This window comes from Gavialis gangeticus, unplaced genomic scaffold (genome assembly GCF_001723915.1).
Source record: "Gavialis gangeticus isolate Ggan-Ray unplaced genomic scaffold, GavGan_comp1, whole genome shotgun sequence".
NCBI classification, from domain to species: domain Eukaryota; kingdom Metazoa; phylum Chordata; order Crocodylia; family Gavialidae; genus Gavialis; species Gavialis gangeticus.
The window spans coordinates 34,113,721-34,120,312 of NW_017729025.1; the positions used below are offsets into that span (position 1 = coordinate 34,113,721).

Below are 6,592 nucleotides of genomic sequence, written 5' to 3' on the forward strand. Positions count from 1 at the left end.
TATTAAGATTTGTGCACTCCATAAGAATGTTGGTAAGATGAATTCATTAATAGTTGTGAGTTACAAAGCTACTAACATGTTACCACCACACAGAAGGTTATAAATGAAAAATAAAAATTGATATTAAAATAAAAATTAGGAGATAACTCCTAGAGCTGAGTTCAGTTGTCATTGTTATTCAGTATTTGGCCTCTCTGCTGAAGGTAATAACAGGGTGCCAATTAGTGCTAATTGTACAAGTGAATTTTTTTAATGTAGTGAATCCCTATCCAGTAGAGCCTGGATTGATACCACCAATGGATGGATGGATTGATTGATTGATTGATACTAGTGGACAGATACTACCAATGCAGGATTATTGTCTCATCATTAGACAGGAAGAGTATCTGGTTACTTTTCTGCTTGGTTACTGTTTATCAAGCTGAAGACAAAAAGCCATCTGGCCAGATTAGCACATTTGCTAGCCAACCTTTAGTTTTATATTTTATTTCTGCTAGAGATGGGAACAAACCAAAACCCACAACTACATGTCCCCAAACTCTGTTGAACTTCTGATTTGGTTCAGACCTTGTGGCTCAGGCCCATCTTTAATTTCTGTGAATACTGTATGCTTCCACTGAGAATATCATGAATATTAGCCTACTCTGGCATGTCTCAGTGTAGGATCCTCCACAGGACATTAAATCTGTCAGCCTGTCAGGCATAAAATCTGCCTCCCTCCTTTCCTCCTTGCACCCTCTGTGGGACATGAAGTAACATGACCTACTTATCAAAGATGTATGTTTCCTCGCGCACATTATCTGCTTCTCCTTGCTTACCCACCATCTAGAACTTCTCTGCGTTTGCCGAAGGGACCTGAACAGTTTCCATTCCACCTGCCAGCTGACACAAAAGTTTATTGCAAAATGGAAATGACTGCGGAAAAGCACCTAGACGACCTCCACAGCCAACAAAGGACCTGAATGTGAGGGAAAGATCAAAAAAGCCAGGAGATGTAGCTCAGCCAACTCAAACATGTAAGGAACTGTGTGAGAGCTCAGAAGAGAAACCAGATTGCTATTGAAATAGCTGCTTAACATCACGTCTGGAAGCACAGCTTCAATAAAATAGGTAAGGAAACCGGCTAAGGACCCCCAATGGCAAACATATTTATTGAGAATCCAATAAAAGTCTCAGAACAAATAGCCTGAAGGACCTGTAGACATAGCCTCTGCTGTAATAAAAATGCAATACAAGGCATCAGGGAAATGGTAAGGGAAAAGAACTGCTCCATGAGAAAACGAAACAAGAGTCCCAAAGCATAAAACTTGGAGACACAGGCTGAGATGCAATAAAGTAACCACCATTGGGGAAAGAGTAAGAAAAACAAAACATCTAACACAGCACAAAGAAGGCCCAGATACATAGGCTAGTCTAGAAATTCAGCACAAGTTGCCGTAAAAGCACATGGGAAAATAGGAAAAGAATAATGACTGCAAAGTGATCAACTCCTGCAGGTACATAAAGAAAGCACATAGGAGAAAGTCCACAGGAAGCAATGTCAGCTGCAGTAAACTCTGAGGGTACCTAGGAGACAAATCTGTGAAAGGTGACAAAACAGGGGCCTTCCAGGGACTGGACGTGTGCGTCAGAGAGAATTACACTAAATACAAAACCCCACATTGCTGACATATGATACACATCCAAGATTGTTTTTAATTGGGCAGAAAAGTACCCTTTATAATAAGTATAGAAAGAGATTAGAGAATTTCTGTTTAAGCGTGCAAGAAAATTAAGGATTCAATCCATCTGCCTTGTTTTGTATGCTAGGATATTGTAAAAGCCCCCCAAATCAAGGCTGGCTGTCAGTTATTGGTAAACATTCTAACAAACAATAATTTAAAACCAGGTAAACAAGATTCTTCTTTTATCAAGAAAGTGATGTACAGAAAGGTTGGTAAGTAGATGTTCTTTTCTTGGCCTTGGTCACATGGCACAGGTTAGGGTTACAAAAGATGATATCCCTGACATAGCAAAAATCAGTAATCATTGTCTTCCCTGATACTGTAACATCTTCTCATTTCCTGAAAATCAGATGCAAGGAAAACCTAGTGCAATTCAAAACAGCAACTACAAACTAATAAACAAAATACAGAAAACTCTAGGATGGAGATCTGTCAGTGCCTGTCACCTGTGGACTTCAAGGATTCCTGCTTCTACAAGCACTTTGTTTTCAAAACAGTTCTTTCTGCAGACACCTGTTTGGATAGATGGAGGTGGATCTGCTGTTTGGCACTTGTAAAGGCCACTGCTGTTGTTTTGCATTATTAATATCCGGGGTGGGCATAAGCTAGTTCTATCTGTGTTTGGGTATGGTCAGCAGCATGACAGCTATCCTCAAGAAACGGAGACTCAATGTCCCTCTTGGTTTTGTCTGGATGTTTTTGGATTCTCCTGTAAGGCTGACCCTTAGGCATAGTTATGATGGACAGTCAGTACAGATGATGTCTTAACAAGTTATCAGTAATTTTTTTAATGTAACGTTGTCTCCTTCAATTGGGCTGACCCTTGTATTCTTGCCTAGGACTTATTTATAAAGGAAGGAGAAAATGTGATTTGAAATTTTGTAAAAAGGGTTTTTGAAAAAGTTGGATTTTTAAAGTTTTGAGGGGTTTTTAATGGCTCTGCTGTATTCTTGTCATAATATTTTTCTTGCAGTTATCCTCTAACTGCTTCACCTCCAAAACATGTTAAAAGTTGGGAGTTAAGTTGTTATGCTTTTTACCTACCAGCCTATCAACCAGTGATCCTGTTAAAATGGTATTGAGTGTGTTGCAATGCTCTTAAGTAGGATCCCTTAAATCTATAGGAGTTTCTTTTTTCAATTCAGTGCTCTGCCAGATCATATCCATTTCTTGCAATAACCTTGCTTAGACCTGCTTTTCAGTTATACCATTCTAATTAGTCCATCTGTAACTGTTTAAATTCACACCCCCTAACCTTGTTAACAAGGTCTGTAACGTAATGATCAGTGGACTCACCTGGCAGCTGGTTTCTTGAAAAGGAAACGTGCCATTCTTAGCACAGTATTCTTGAAAAATTTTAATGACTTTGTCCAGCAGTTAGCAGCCCCCTTTATATTCCCTCGAGAATGCTTTATAGAGCTTCAGTGCCTATAAGCTGAGCACATTCCCCAGTGTAAAGGATTTCACTCACTTCAGTTTTCCTGCAATGCCACTTCCTGCCAAGAACACTGGAAGTGTGGCAAACCATCTCCTTCAGTTCTCTGCTGGGAACCCTAGACTGAGTGGCTCTTGCCACCCATCTAGTTTATATCTAACACAACATAGACAAGTGCTCAAAGACACAGTCACCTCAGTAGGAAATAGGGTGATACACTGGGAGGAAGGAGGAGTGCAGTGGCTGGTTACACCAGGACAGTTAAGGAGTTATATCTCCTCTTTAAGACAGCGGTGAGTTGAACTGATTCCAGAAAGTCTATTGCTAGTCTAGGCCTCTGTAGACGGTGAAATATTATCAGCTGTTATAATTACTAATTCCTAACCCGGTGGTATGTGGCAAGTCATGTGTAAAGTGAATTATACCATTAAGTCCTTACAAATTGGGTTAAAGATTTTAAAGAGCAATGGTAAATGATTAACTTCTGTAGCTATTCTGTTTCCAAATGCAGTTCCTCTGTAGTGTGAAAACCATGCCTCTGTTCTTAAAACTCAAGCAGGGTGATTCTTTTTATGATGGCAAATAGCTTAATTTAATTGGGCAGTGCCCAAAATTTAGTGTTGCTGGAGTGTCCCCTAAATCCTTCTGAGTCTTGGAAATTTTTGTGTATTACCTGAGTATTTTCAGCTTTTCTTTATATGTTTAAATCGCCTCTCCCAATCTGATATTAACCCACCCTCAGAATGTGGATATAGCATCTGCATTGCTCCAAGCCTTGACTTGGAAGTGAAGGACTGATCTTGAGTAGCTCCCCATTCACTACCATTAGAAATACCCAGCTTTTCCAAGGTGGTGAACACTTGCAGCTTCTATTGATTATCTTCATTAGGAATTGTGCAGGATGCTCAGCCTGACTGAACACAAACTATTTCTATTTTAGGGACTGAAACAGGGATTTGAAAGTATAACTTCAGATGCCTAGGTTGCAATATTCTGGTCAGTAACTAAACAACAAGCCCTATCTTGCTAGAATCAATTTCACAAACTCTGCTAATAGAAATAATTGAAAATTGATGCATCCTGATTTAATATGACATTGACATTAAGGCTAGATGCAGACATTACACACAAACTGGTTTAAGTGATCAGAAACTGGTTTAAACCTGTAACAGAACAGATGTTCAGTGCACATAAACCAGTTTGAAAATAGCTGAAACCAGTTTGAGATAAATCTAGTTGAATGTAGTATCAGACTTAACTGATTTGGGTCAAACCAGTTTATGCAATGTCTGTCCCAGACCCTTTGCTGGTTTAAGCTAAACCAGACACCCCCAGTATCCCAGCATGCTCTCTGGGCTGGATGGGGCTCTCTGCTCCACAGCAGGGCTGGCCTCTCCCCTCTGCTCCCTGACTGGAGCTCTGGCAGAGACTTGCAGGCACATCAGGGTCTGCTGGCTTCCTCATGCCCTTCTTCTCCCCCTCCCCCCCACACTTGTTGCTTAAGCAGAGATCCCTTCCTCCTCTCTCCCACAGCACAGACTGTAGCCAACATGTGGCATGCTAGCTAATGCTGCATAAGGCAGATAGGACAGCGTCCACTTAGGGCTTTTTGGAGGTAATCAACAGCTTAGGTGGTAGTGTCCATGCATTCCTTCCTTTGGAAAAGGCAGACAAGGTCCTTTGGGTAAATCTGATATCTTTTATTAGACCAACTAAATAGTTGGAAACATTTTTCTTAGCAAGCTTATGGGTTTAAAAACCATTCATCAGGCTGAGGAAGCATCTACAGTTGATGTGTGCTCTTCCTGGATGGAATGAATAGTAAAAAAGCCAGAGGCTCATATGCATTTTCCTTTGGGAAAAGCTGTTTAAGAAGAGCTTGTAATGAGCAAGGCTTTGTTTTCTGATGGGGTGTTAAATGCTAATAACAAAGCTGATAAATGTTCTGTTATCAAGAGGGAAGGGGGACCCTCCCTAATCACAGTGTCCTGCCCAGGCCTGGCCACACCTCCCTCAGCTCAGCCCTGTGCAAGAGAAGGGAGGGCTGCTCTAATGCCCCCACCCCCAGCTCCTTGCCTGAGCCACCGCAGGTATGTGCCTGCATTTCTGGGATGTTTGTCTGATTACAAAACTGTTTTAGCCTAGCTAGGTTAGACTAACCTGCAACAATTAAATCAATTCAGGCTCAGGCTTGTTGAACATCTGTCCTTAGCCCAAGAGCATAACTAGCTTTATGTTTATAAATTATCCATTTGGAATCGCATCCTTAAAGTTAAGAATGCGTGCAAGTGCTTTGTTGAACTGTGTCCTGAAGAGAGAAGATTAATAAGAAAGGAAAAACACATCATGATTCTTTAACAAGTAGTCAAGTTGGGGGTTTTCCTCAGCCTAACAGCCTATTGGGCTAACACAGTTAAGGCACACCAGTTTCTGTAGACCAATAACTCATTTACAGCTGGATCAATAGGTGGCTTTTGTCATAAGTCAGCATCAAGGCTTATACTCATGCATAACCCTTTTATTCAGTGAAAAGCATTTAAACATCAATTCTAACCTGAATTTTGCTCTTAACCATGACATTCTTCTGACTGCTACGGAGTTCCTCCTGATTTATACCATTGCACATGAAATCGGAATTGGGCTCTTTGGGCACGTCCACACATGCAAACACGTGCGCTTGCAGCAGCTCACATAGAAGCGGTGCAAATTTGAGCTGGGGCTTTTTGCTTCAGCACATGTGCTCAGACATGCACTTTGTTGTGGAGCAAATTGTGCCACTTGGGGCACAATAACTTTGCAAAGCTCCTCCCAGATCTTCAGCCAGGGGGAGCTAGAGCCTGGAGCCAGCACCTGTCCTGGCCCCAGCAGTATAAAAAGCTGCCCTGGCAAGTAGCTCAGGGCTACTAGCTCTCAGGAGCTTCTGGAGCCCAGCCAACTGGTACCTGGGGACACTATCCCTTTTGCCAGCTAGACTGCTGAAGCAGCCCTGAGAGTTCCCTGCACCCTCTACCCACTTGCAGCAGTTTGGCAGTGGGGGCTGCTGCCTGGCTGTGACCTGCTGTGCACCTGCCAGACTCAGATGGGGACTGCGCTCTGGGCCAGTTGCCAGTGGACTGCGGTTGCAGGGTTGGCCTTTGTGCACCACTACTGCCATGTGTGCCCCTGCCTGGCCATCTGGGCAGCTATCACCCAGAAGATGTTCTGGGTGTGGTGGCCTGCTTTGAACTGTCAAAGCATGTCCTCCTGGCCCCATTTGTCCAGGAGGTCAGCCACAGCCAGATGGGTCCAAGGTGCCAGCTCTGAGCAAGCAGGGTCCTGCCACTGGCCTCCCTAGCAGGAATTCTAGTGTTCCCTATTGGAAAACTGAAAAATCCCTAATAAAAAAAAATTCCAAAGTCACTCTGTAAAATACCCCCAAATCCATGTTCCTCCA

The 6,592-nt window shown here is 42.5% G+C and overlaps 1 long non-coding RNA gene across 1 annotated transcript in view; it reads right to left on the minus strand.

Moving 5' to 3' along the window:
• LOC109298481 overlaps positions 1-3,351 on the minus strand; it is a 74,947-nt gene extending 71,596 nt beyond the window's left edge. The window contains exon 1 of the long non-coding RNA XR_002097621.1: positions 3,196-3,351. This is a non-coding gene — a long non-coding RNA (uncharacterized LOC109298481). The remainder of the gene's footprint in view (positions 1-3,195) is intronic.
• Positions 3,352-6,592: the final 3,241 nt, after the last annotated feature.